Here is a 14,215-nt window from a genome sequence, read left to right as displayed (position 1 = left end):
ATAATCAGAGAATTATGGATTTTTAAAAAGAGGGAGATGGTGTGTTGAGATATCAAGGTAGGTTGTGTGTGCTAACGGTGGCTGAACTCTAATAGAGGATCATGGAGGAAGCTCATAGTTCTAGATACTCTACTTATCCTGGTTCCATGAAGATGTACTGTGACTTGAGAGAAGTCTATTGGTGGAATAGTATGAAGAAGTGTATCACAGAGTTCATTACTAAGTGCCCGAATTGCCAACAAGTCAAGATAGAGCACCAAAGGCCTGATGTTATGGCTCAGAATATAGATATTACGAAATAGAAGTGGGAGATGACCAATATGGACTTTATTACTGGTTTGTCACGGTCTCTCAAGAAACATGATTCAACTTGGGTGATTGTAGATCGGATGACTAAATCAACCAACCTTTTACTGGTAGAGACTACCCATTCTTTAGAAGATTATGTCAGATTATATATTCAAGAGGCAGTCAGACTTCATTGAGTTCCGGTGTCCATCATTTCAGATACAAGTGCATAATTCACCGCACGATTTTGGAAGTCTTTCCAGAAAGGTTTGGGTCCAAAGGTAAATTTTAGTACCTGTTTTAATCCTCAGACTGATGGTCAAATAAATCGCACGATTTCAAAATTTAGAGGATATATTGAGGGCATGTGTGATAGATTTCAAGTGTAATTAGGATGATCACTTACCTCTTATAGAGTTTGCTTACAATAACAGTTATCACTATAACATTGAGATGTCTCCTTATGAGGCTCTTTATGGGCGAAGATGTAGATCTCCTATTAGATTGTTTGAAGTTGGTGAAGCTGGGTTGATAGGGCCAAACTTGGTTCATCAAGCTATGGATAAAGTGAACACTATTCAAGAAAGGTTGAAAACAACGCAGAGTCGTCAAAAATCCTATACAGATGTTAGGGGAAGAGACTTGGAGTTTGAGGTGGATGATTGGGTTTATTTGAATATTTCACCCATGAAGGGTTTTATGAGGTTTTCCAGGAAAGGGAAACTTAGTCTCTGGTATAGTGGACCTAACAGGATATCTAAGAGGATTGGCAATGTAGTGTATGAGTTGGAGCTACCATCAGAGTTAGCAGCAGTCCATTCGGTGTTTCACATTTCAACGTTGAAGAAGTGTATGGGCAATCCTTCACTAATTATGCCCACTTTACATATTGGTATTATGGACAACCTATCTTATGAAGATATACCCATTAAGATACTTGATCGTCAGGTTCGCAAGTTGAGAACCAAGGAGGTTACATCAGTCAAGGTATTATGGAGGAACCAGTTTTCTGAGGAAGCTACTTGGGAGGCTGAGGAGGATATGAAGAAGAGATACCCACATCTCTTTCATTCTGGAGAAATTCAAGACCACATTAATGACTTCTAAATGAGACTCTTGATTTATATGTTATGTTGTGTTAAATTGCATATTGGGTGTTTGAGTTGGTTGTTAGATGTTTGCACCCTTAGTCATACTTTAGAGTGATCTCATTCGAGGAGGAATGTTCCCAAGGGGGAGATATTATAATATCTCGGTGTTGGAAAGAACAAATTTGAGCAAGAACTTATTTGGAAACAGCTAGTTTGAAAATTTGACAAGTTATGCTGAAGTTGTGAGTTTAGGTCAAGTTCAAACGACCATAACTCTCATCACTGGATGAGTTAGCTGGCCCATAAGTTATCAAATGAAATCTCTTTGAATCCTCTTTCCAACGCCACTGAGTTTGCTTTCTTTCGATTTCGGATGAGGGAGATATCCCCGTTTGAAGTCATCCTAACAAATTAAGGAAACTTACCCGAATTAATAAGGGTTATGTTGGTCTTTTCCTTTTTCCATCATCTTTTAAACGTTTTTGATAATATTTAATGGGTCTAAACTGATTTCGGTCAGTTTTCACAATTCTAAAATACACTTAGGGATTTGAGATGAGTTCAACCGGAGGAAACAAGAAGGAGTTCAAGTGTTCGGCAAGATTTCTTCCTAATCGAGGATTTATTTCGCCAAATTAAAGTATGTAAGCTTTTATAGTGTTGGGTTCAATCACCCACACGCCAATCATGTGAATTCCACATGTAATTTCTTTATTGAGGTTGAATGACATGAATTATTAATGGGTGTTCTTGAGGTTTTGTTCTTCATGCTTTTTTTAGGGGGTTGTTGAATTCTTGAGGTGAGGATTTCAATTTTGAGAATTGTTCTTGAGGAAAAAGTAGTAGATTCTAGTGCACTTGTATTGGTTAATTAAATCTAAGAAAAAATTGAGGAAAACAATCGATTCTAGGTGAGTTAGGGTTAGAAAACGAGAAGAAAAATTTGTCGGGTCGTTCTGGGGGAGGGGTGGCGCGCTGCGCCTGTAGTGCGCCAAAATGAGCTTTTTGAAAATTAGGGGCCAGCGCTCCATGCCAACAGTGCGCCAGGGTCACCTGCCCCCACTTTTTTCCGGTCGTTTGTCCCGTCTGAGTTCTTTTAAAGTGTAACTTCACTCTTTTCTGAATATAACTACTCTAAACTACATCTAAACATCGATAGATCCTTCATAACATGAATCATCACCCTTGAATTCATAATTCATAATTCAAATTCAAGGTAGAGTTAAGAGTAAAGTCTTGAGAGTTCATTCGAGCCATTTTGAGTAGTCTTTTACAAACCTTTTAAACAATTTTTAAGACTTGAGTACTTGAGTATAAGGTTGAGGAAAGTTGAATTCATTTTTTAAAAATGAATATATGTGAACTAAGTATTCCCAAGAGTAAATGTTTTCACATTTAAATTGAGAGGAAACCTTGATTTCCAAATGAGCTATAAGGAGTTTTGAGTACTATCTCTTTTAAGAGAAACCTTTTGAGTAATAATATCAAAGTTTTAGGATGAGGAAATGTTTTTCAACATATGAGTTGAGTATATTTTGGGAGTAGTATTGAGCACTGATATGGGGACGAGCTCAAACAACTCAACGTCCTCATAAACCATGTAGTCAACATGTGTAAAAAGGGTCATACTTTTTAGATGATTCATTATTGAAATTTATGCATAACTTAGTATATCAACTTAATTGAGGATGTCTTATACTCCGGTAAGGTACAGGACAATTTGGGCAGCACGGACGAGACGTTGTATCATCACATAGCTCATAGTGATGGTTGTCCGTAAGAGAATCTCACAGATTGAGTTATATTGTATCTTTATATACAAATTTAGTTATTATTGTATTCTTAAATACTTTGAGTTATTATCTACTAATTTAAAATCTCTCTTTATAATGCATCTTTATTTCTGGTTTATATTGAACTGAGTTGAGCAACCCTGAGTTTGAGTATCCTTGAGTACTTATTAGTTGAGTAAATTTTGAGTATCTTTGAGTATCCTTGAGTATTCCTTGAGTTGAGTGAGTTTGAGATGACGTAAGTATGTTTCCTTCGATTTCAGTGCAAGTTTATATTATGCTTTACATTTCCCCTTGCTTGCTCATACATTCTATGTATTGACGTTATTTGGCTTGCATCTTTTATGATGCAGATACAAGAAATCAGGGTCATCAACGGGCACCCCGTTGATACCACTTGCAGTCCCAAAGTTGTTTGGTGAGCCTTCTTGCTTTCAAAGGATCTCTTATTTATTTCTAATATTTCAATTTTCTGTTAGGATGATGAAGAGTCTTATCCCGACATCCCTCATAGTATTAGAGGCTTCATAGATAGTAGTAGTTGAGGAGTCTTTTTCATTTGTATTGTTAATGTTTAAGACTTGAGTTGCCTCTTTTGACGAGTGAATGTTTTTAAATATTCCGAGTTCTCTATTTTGAGACATTTGTGTTAAAGCTTTATATTTGAGTTCATCTTATGTTGAGTAAGTCCTTCGCTGAGAGTTGAGTCAGGCCAAGGGTTCGCTTGGGGCTAGCAATGGTTCTCGAGTGCCGGCTACGTCCAAGGTGTAGGCTCAGGGCGTGAAAATATATTACTATTTATGTATCTTATTTTATTTGAGAAATAATGTCATTTAGAAAAGATACATTACACATGTAATTATTTCAAATAGCTTATTTTGTGTGTGTGATACATAACACAATGGTGATAAGTTGATATGTATATAATACATGTAATAAAGTTTGAAAAATATTGAATTTGATATATATTATGTATCTGTAACATCTTGATGTTTGAAAGAACTAAAAAGAGTTAGAATTAGAAAGAGTAATTTAATAAAGAAGGAAAAAATCTGAAAAATTGGTTAAGTTAAGTTTGAGTTTTTGGTCAACTTCAAACGACCATAACTCCTAGCTCAAGATTATTTAGTTGTAATTCCATATACCATAGGAACGATCTTGGAATTATCTTTCCAATGCCGCTGAATTTACGCGATTTCGAGTTCATATGAGTCAGATATGCCTATTTGAAGTTGGGTTGTTCAAATAAGAAAAGTCTAATCCGGATTTTGGAAGGGTAGTTTGGTCTTTTCCTTATCCAATTTTTTTTTTCATTTTTGGGTAATTAGTTGGGGTCTAAACTGAACTTGGTCAGTTAACTCTTTTGAAAACTAAGTTGGGGTTTTGAGAGAAGAGAAAGGAAGAGGAGAAAAGAGGAGGAGAAGTAAGGAAATCGCCAAATCTTGAAGCTAAGGTCAAGGATTTCATCAAGGGTGATCCCTACAAGGTATATGAGATCACATAGCATTGGGTTAGTTCACCCAACTGTCAATCATGATTTATTAAGTGAAATTATGATCTTGAAAGCATTGAAATTGAGTTCTTGATGGATTTGTTTGAAGTTTCTATTGGGTTCTTGATTGTTGAAGTTGTTGAGAAGTTCCTGATTTTAATTCATGAAATTAGGGGTCGTTGTGAGTAGATTCTTGCATATTTTGGTTATGTAGTCGAATCTAAGTGTTTGGGGAAAGACCCAATTGACTTTAGAGGGTTTAGAGTTGAAAAACGACCAAGGAAATTCGTCAAAAATCTTGGGAATGGAGGTGGAGCGCCGCACCTCTCAGCGCGCCCCAATGAGTCCTCTGAAGTTTTGAACCTGGGGCGCAATGCCAGCCAGCGTGCCCCAACTTAAGCTTTGATGTTTTGGGTCTTTCCCATTCTTTTCGTAATAGTTCCCTTGAAACATACCTATGTTTCCTAGTTGATTCCTACACTCTAAGGTACGTTTAAACAACATGAAATCATCCATAACATAAGGTCATGAGCCTTGAAACCATAGTTCAATTCAAGAAAAGTTAAAATCAAAGTCAAGAGAAATAAGAGTCAAGTCAACAGAAGTTCTTAGAGTTTTCCAAATGTTTTAACTTTGTTTTAAGACTTAAAGTTCAAGTTGAGTATAGAGTAAAGATGTAAAGATTGAAGTTCACTTCTTCAAAGAGTAAATGGGGACTATGTAATCCCAAAGAGTTTAAAATTCTTTCACAATTAAGAAAGAGAGGAAACTTTGATTTCCAAGATAGCCCTTGAGCTAAATTTTTGAGAAATTATCTCAAATCATAGAAAGAAATATGTTTTTAAACATAAGAGCTAGTATCATATTCTCGGAGTAGTATTGAGCATCAATATGGGGGAGAGTTCAGACAACTCAAAGCCCCCATAAACTATGCAGCCACCACGGGTAGAAAAGAGTCATACTTTTTAGATGATTCCTTAGTGCTTTTTAGCATAGACTAGTTGATCCACTTAGTAGTCAGGTTCTATACCTTTGACAAGGTATAGAACGACCCTAGCAGCTTGAGGCAAAATGTTGTATCATCACAATAGCACTTACGTGATGGTACTCGAATAGAGAAACTCCCCTAGAAGTATTTGTATTCTTATATACACTATTTATTTGTATTTTATATACAAATCAGAGTTTATATTGTATCTTTGCATACACACAGATTTTTATTGTATTTCTAAATACACGGAGTTGATATCCATGTTTTAAAAGCTTTTCTTTATATTGCATTTAAATTACTACTTTATATTGAAATGAGTTCAGTTCAGTTGAGTTGAGTTGAGACAGGTAAGTTCTTTCACTTCCTTCCAAGATTATGTCTTGTTTTAGAATTCCCCTTGAATACTCGTACATTCAATATACTGATGCCATTTGGCCTTTATCTTTTAATGATGCAAATTGTCACGACCCAAGCTTAGGGCCTAGACGTGACATGGCGAATGAGGAACCCGAAGGAACCCCAAAAAAGCCTCTCTAACTTGTCATCACACTTCATCGGTCGCGGAAGTACATTCAACATTTATTTAATGGGAAATAGGGACTAAGGGCAAACCATTTCAACATGACATCATAGAACAAGAGTCAAGCTCATTTACAAAATACTTGTCCAACGCACACCTCTACATACATAGATAGGATGGGGCCATGACATACTACCGGCTCCCCTCATAGTCAAAATACAATTGCAAGCTAAAGTCTCAAAACATAGGAGTAGGAAACATAACATAGCCCTCGAATCACTGAGGACTCACCAACAACTCGGATAAGCACCGTACTAGCCACGTGAATGGAGATAAGGATCAAGAGTAGCTCTGGTCCCTACATGGTGACATCATGTAGGCAAAATATGCGTTAGTACTTGGAATGTACTAAGTATGCGGGGTGCAACACAACAATAGACAAGGACACAATCGAAATACAAGAAATAGTTTCATAGGCATTATGAATAACAATATGAGGATGCATGATCAAAGTGAAGTCAAAACATGTTTAAGTAAATCTATACTAATAGTAGATATCATATGTGTATGCATGATCCAACCAATCTATAACCCCAACTTAGGATGGGGGATGCCGTTCACACCCGGACACCCTGGTGGCAAGGTATAAACCCCTCACATGGTTGATGTTGGTCACACCCCAAGCATCCTAGGTGGTGAGATATAAACCTCTCACATGGTTGATGTTGGTCACACCCCAAGCATCCTAGGTGGTGAGATATAAACCTCTCACATGGTTGATGTTGGTCACACCCCAAGCATCCTAGGTGGTGAGATATAAACCTCTCACATGGTTGTTGTTGGTCACACCCCAAGCATCCTAGGTGGTGAGATATAAACCTCTCACATGGTTGATGTTGGTCACACCCCAAGCATCCTAGGTGGTGAGATATAAACCTCTCACATGGTTGATGTTGGTCACACCCCAAGCATCCTAGGTGGTGAGATATAAACCTCTCACATGGTTGATGTTGGTCACACCCCAAGCATCCTAGGTGGTGAGATATAAACCTCTCACATGGTTGTTGTTGGTCACACCCCAAGCATCCTAGGTGGTGAGATATAAACCTCTCACATGGTTGTCCGGTTCTTTTCCCCCGGACCGGGCATGGTCATGCAACACTTTATATAGGAAATTCCCATTAGGCTCTAATGCAATCTCACGTATGGAATGAACATATACACAAGCTTAGTTTGTCATCAACACATCTCTGGATTGCCATACATCTCATAACTCAAGCTTTAAAGCATCGATTCATCAATTCTCCATAGTTGGACATTTTGTCAAACACCTTGAAGGCATGTAATGGAATCAAAGAGCATGGAAAATAGGGTAGTAATTATGCAGCCAAACCAGTGAACAACCTACAACAACACCTTTTAACACCCACAATACCACATGAAAATCTCCACATCCATTCCAAATTTAGATTCAAGTTCTAGAGTCACAACATGCTCAAAACAATCACTTTTCATGTTTAAAATTCAATGTGCAGGAAATTATTACAAAGAACAAGACTAATTTATGAATCTTAACTTAAACCATGAATTAGTGAGTAGAATAGAGTCTAGGCACTATGGGTGGAAGGACCCATGAGTTCAACACCACATACCTTGAGTTCTTATGAAGGTCTTGAGAGTGTCTTCAATGGAAGCTTGGAACTTGGAGCAAGAGTCTCTTCAATCTTGAGGAAGGTTTTGGATTAGGGTTCTTGAGAGAACTTGAGAGAAAATGTGTCTAAGTATGGGAGAGGTGTTTTGGGAAATGTTTTAGAGATGGGAATTGAACTAATGGTATATAGGAAATAACATATGCCCTTTGGAAAAATGGTCCAACACTTAGAAAAAAAAATGAGGCGGGTGAACAGTACAAACGCTCACTGGAAATTTGCCTTTCCTGCCGGACAGATTTTACGAAAATGGGCATAACTTCTTCGTCCGAACTCTGAATGAAGTGAAACGAAATGCGTTAGGTAGCTAACTCAAAGGGTTTGGCATGGTTATGTGATTGGCCACCCAATAATTTGTGTGCTATGAGATATGACCCTCCAAAGTAGACCCTCGAAAAAGGCTTCACTTGGAAATTTCGGATTTTGATACGGTTGCTCTAAAATTTGGGTTAGACCCATTTCCCACTCAATTTGACCCCCTAAACAAGAATATGAAGTTGGATTTTCGAAAAACGAAACAGATTTTTTTATACATAGCTAAACAAGTTTCCGGTAACTTTCAAAGCACATTTTTAAGAACTTTTTGGGTCATTTCAATATATCCCCCTTGGGAACATTCGTCCCCGAATGTTGAATAGACGTACAAGGCAAGACTTAGTAAAAACATATCAGCCCCAACAAGAATGCAGAAATTTTATTTAAACATCACTCCAAGATTTCAAAACTTAGTGTAAAGCATCCATAACTCATCAATTTAAACATATATGCACATTAATGATTCAGGGGCTGAAATGTAAGACTCAATGGAGTACAAAGGACTTGATTTAATAACTTAGGCTTGAGTGGAGTTGAATAGATAAGTATAACGTCTTTGCATGTCCGCTTCGGCCTCCCAAGTAGCACTCTCCACTTGTTGATTTCTCCAAAGCACCTTAACGGATGCCACTTCTTTGTTCCTCAACCTTTTAACTTGTCTATCTAAAATCTGAACCGGGACTTCTTCATACGTCAAATTATCTTCTACAACACCCACAACCTCAAGAGGTACAATAGCGTTAGGATCACCAACACATTTCCTCAACATCGATACATGGACTACCGGATGAACTAATTCCATCTCCTTGGGAAACCCCAACTCATAGGCTACTTGACCAACCCTTCTTATTATCTCATAAGGACCGACATACCTAGGACTTAATTTCCCCTTCTTACCAAAACGAACCACACCTTTCATTGGAGAAACTTTCAAATAAACCCAATCACCCACTTTGAATTAATTCAAGATCCCGTCTCCTCACATCGGCATAAGACTTTTGACGACTTTGGGCTGTTTTCAACCTCACCCTAATCATCCTTACCTTCTCAAGAACATCCATGACCAGATCTGGACCCAACAAGGCTACCTTTCCAACTTCAAACCACCCAACCGGTGACCGACACCGTCTACCATAAAGTGCCTCAAAAGGAGCCATACCGATACTAGAATGATAACTATTGTTGTATGCAAATTCAATCAAAGGAAGATGATCATCCCAACTACCTTTCAACTCCAATACACAAGCTCTAAGTATATCCTCCAAGGTTTGAATGGTTCTTTCGGCTTGGCCATCCGTTTGAGGGTGGAAGGCCGTGCTAAGCTTTACCTTTGTACCAAGACCCCTTTGGGATGACTTCCAAAAGTGAGAAGTGAATTGGGCACCACGATCCGAGATGATAGACAAAGGAATCCCATGCAACCTTACCAATTCATGAATGTACAACTTGGCATACTCAATGAGCCGACTTTGTCATCCGATCAACCACCACCCAAACCGAATCAAAGCCTCTTCTAGCCTTGGGTAAGCCCACTACAAAATCCATGTTGATTTCTTCCCACTTCCAAGTAGGTATCTCAATGTCTTGAGTTAGGCCACCCGGCCTTTGATGTTCGGCCTTGACTTGTTGACAACTATGGCAACCCGAAACAAATTTTGCAATGTCCTTCTTCATACCGCCCCACCAATACACATCCCTCAAGTCTCTATACATCTTTGTTGACCCCGGATGAATAGAATAAAAAGAATTATGAGCCTCATCAAGGATTCTTTCCCTCACACCATCCACACAAGGAACACATAATCTACCTTGGTACCTAAGGGCACCATCTCCCCCTTGGGAGAAAACCTCCACCTTACCACTACTCACCGAAGCCTTTAATTCTACCAAAGAAGGATCAAGATCTTGCTTGACTATCACCTCATCAACCAAGGAAGACCTTGAACCATCAACAACAACTACTCCTCCACTATCCACCCCTTCTAACCTAACTCCCAATTTGGCCAACCGATGGACCTCCTTAGCCAACTCTTTACTACCTTCCTCCACATGAGCCAAGCTACCCATGGACACTCTACTCAATGCATCCGCCACCACATTAGCTTTCCCCGGATGATAGTGAACACTCATATCATAATCCTTAAGGAATTCTAACCACCTCCTTTGTCTCAAGTTAAGATCTTTTTGCGTGAACACATATTGGAGATTCTTATGGTCGGTGAAGATATCAACATGCACCCCATACAAATAATGACGCCAAATCTTTAAAGCAAAAACCACGGCGGCCAATTCAAGATCATGGGTTGGGTAATTTTTTTCATGAACCTTAAGTTGCCTAGAAGCATAGGCTATAACCTTACCACTTTGCATCAACACACAACCCAAACCAATACGGGAAGCATCACAATAAACAACAAAACCTTCTAACCCATCCGGAAGTGACAAAATAGGAGCGGACACAAGCCTTTCTTTCAAAGTTTGGAAGCTTTCCTCACACTCATCCGACCACACAAATTTAGCCTTCTTTTGAGTCAACTTAGTCATAGGAGAAGCAAGAGAAGAAAACCCTTCCACAAATCTCCTATAATAACCCGCTAAACCCAAGAAACTCCTTATATCCGACGGGGTCAAAGGTCTAGGCCAATTCCTAATAACATCGGTCTTCTTAGGATCCACCTTAATACCATCCCCCGACACCACATGGCCTAGGAAAGCAACTTCCTTCAACCAAAACTCACACTTTTCATATTTAGCGTACAACTTCTCTTCCCTCAATCTTTGGAGTACAACCCTCAAGTGACCCTTGTGCTCTTCCTCACCCCGAGAATAGATCAAGATGTCATCTATAAACACCACCACAAAAGAATCAAGGTAGGGTTTGAAAACCCTATTCATCAAATCCATAAAGAGAGCCGGAGCATTAGTCAACCCGAAAGACATCACCACAAACTCATAGTGCCCATACCTAGTACGAAAGGCCGTCTTGAGAATATCACACTCCCTCACCTTCACTTGATGATACCCTGACCGAAGATCAATCTTAGAGAAGTGACTAGCCCCATGCAATTGGTCAAATAAATCGTCAATCCTTGGAAGAGGATACCTATTCTTGACGGTGACCCTATTAAGTTGTCGATAATCAATACACATTCTAAGAGACCCATCTTTCTTCTTCACAAACAAAACCGGAGCACCCCAGGGAGAATGACTAGGTCTAATAAACCCCTTCTCTAACAAATCTTTTAATTGCTCTTTCAACTCTTTCAACTCCGCCGGGGCCATACGGTAAGGGGGGATAGAAATAGGTTGAGTATCGGGAAGGAGGTCTATACCAAGATCTATCTCCCTTTCGGGAGGGACACCGGGAAGGTCTTCTGGGAAGACATCTAGAAACTCATTAACAACCGGAATAGACTCAATAGGAGGGACTTTAGACTCCACATCATTGACTCTCACAATATGGTACAAGCACCCTTTGGAAATCAACCTATGGGCTTTAATGCAAGAAATGAATTTCCCCTTCACCACAACATCCCGGCTCTCCCACTCAAGGACGGGTTCATTAGGAAATCGGAACTTGACTTTACGAGTCCTACAATCAATAGAAGCATAATATGCATGCAACCAATCCATCCCAAGAATAACATCAAAATCCACCATGTTCAACTCAACAAGATCACAAGGCAACAACTTATTTAATATGCAAACCGGACAATTTCTATACACTTTTCTAGCAACAATAGAGACACCAATGGGAGTGGATACTTCATATGACTCATGCAACAATTCCGACTCGACATGAAATTTTCTAGCAACTAAGGGGGTAACAAAGGAAAGGGTGGCACCCGGATCAATCAAAGTATAAACATCAAGATCAAAGATTTGCAACATACCGGTCACCACATCCGGAGTCTCATTAACACCTTGTCTACCATGCAAAGCATAAAATCGATTGTCCCTTGGGGCACCACTTTGAGAAGCACCTCTACCCAAAGGAGTAGTGTTAGCACTTCGGACCTTGTTGCGGATCTTGGGACATTCAAACCTCTTATGACCCACTTCTCCACATTCAAAGCAAGCACCCGAACCCTTCATGCAAGGACCACCATGCTTCCTCCCACACTTAGGGCATACATCCATAGAACCCACTTCACCTCCCCCTTGAGGTCTAGGAACATTGATAGCAAATCCCCGGTTGACATGAGGGTTTCCTCGGCCTTGATGAAATCTAGCACCCTTAGGGAACCTATTCTCCAATCGGGCCCTCTTGGCCTCGTGCCCCCTTCTCTTCCTCAATTTCTCCTCCTCCATTTGCTCGGCATAAGTCATCAACCGAGACAAATCCATATCTCCAATGAGCATAGCGGACCGACACTCCTCACTAACCAAGTCGGATACACCCATCACAAATTTGTTCATCCTCGACCTAGAGTCGGCCACCAAGTGAGGTGCATACTTGGAGAGTTGGACAAATTTGAGGGCATACTCCCTCACACTCATAGCTCCTTGCTTCAAGTTCATGAACTCCACCAACTTTGCCTCCCTAAGCTCAAGAGGGAAGAACCTATTAAGGAAAGCAAGTTTAAACTCCTCCCACAACACCACATAGCCATTACCTTTCTCACCCTTCCATTGATCAAACCAAATTTGAGCAACCCCCTTGAGTTGGTAGGCCGCCAATTCCGCCTTCTCACAAGCACCAACATCCATAATGGTCAAGATTTTGCATACCTCATCGATGAACTCTTGCGGGTCCTCATCCACCTTTGAACCATGGAAGACCGGAGGGTTCATCCTCATGAAATCTCTCACCCTTTCCCCCGGGGTGGTAGTTCGAGGAGCTTGGGCTCCTTGTTGCACTTGGTTAGCTACCACTTGTGCAAGCATGGTGAGTGCATCACGGAGCTCACCATTGGTGGGTGGCTCTTCCGGTGATCGGGCCCGTCTTCCCCTCATGTTTGGCATGATGATCTAGCAATCCAAAGAACAAGCGTTAGGGAGGAATCACCTTATCGCACTCTAAGCACGACATAGAACATGAAGAAGGGAAACCTTTCCTAAAACGTTTTGTAGCCTCCCATTCATAGTCGTGGCGCGCTTCACAACCATGATTAGGACTCTACTCAACGCGGTGTGTTGGACTCCGAGGATTTAACAACCTAGTGCTCTGATACCAAGCTTGTCACGACCCAAGCCTAGGGCCTAGACGTGACATGGCGAATGAGGAACCCGAAGGAACCCCAAACAAGCCTCTCAAACTTGTCATCACACTTCATCGGTCGCGGAAGTACAATCAACATTAATTAACGGGAAATAGGGACTAAGGGCAAACCATTTCAAAATGACATCATAGAACAAGAGTCAAGCTCATTTACAAAATACTTGTCCAACGCACACCTCTACATACATAGATAGGACGGGGGCCATGACATACTACCGGCTCCCCTCATAGTCAAAATACAATTGCAAGCTAAAGTCTCAAAACATAGGAGTAGGAAACATAACATAGCCCTCGAATCATTGAGGACTCACCAACAAACTCGGATAAGCACCGTACTAGCCACGTGAATGGAGAGAAGGATCAAGAGTAGCTCCGGTCCCTACATGGTGACATCATGTAGGCAAAATATGCGTTAGTACTTGGAATGTACTAAGTATGCGGGGTGCAACACAACAATAGACAAGGACACAATCGAAATACAAGAAATAGTTTCATAGGCATTATGAATAACAATATGAGGATGCATGATCAAAGTGAAGTCAAAACATGTTTAAGTAAATCTATACTAATAGTAGATATCATATGTGTATGCATGATCCAACCAATCTATAACCCCAACTTAGGATGGGGGATGCCGTTCACACCCGGACACCCTGGTGGCAAGGTATAAACCCCTCACATGGTTGATGTTGGTCACACCCCAAGCATCCTAGGTGGTGAGATATAAACCTCTCACATGGTTGATGTTGGTCACACCCCAAGCATCCTAGGTGGTGAGATATAAACCTCTCACAT

Source organism: Solanum stenotomum, chromosome 7 (genome assembly GCF_019186545.1).
Source record: "Solanum stenotomum isolate F172 chromosome 7, ASM1918654v1, whole genome shotgun sequence".
Classification (NCBI taxonomy): Eukaryota; Viridiplantae; Streptophyta; class Magnoliopsida; order Solanales; family Solanaceae; genus Solanum; species Solanum stenotomum.
Note: the sequence above shows the minus strand (reverse complement) of the source record.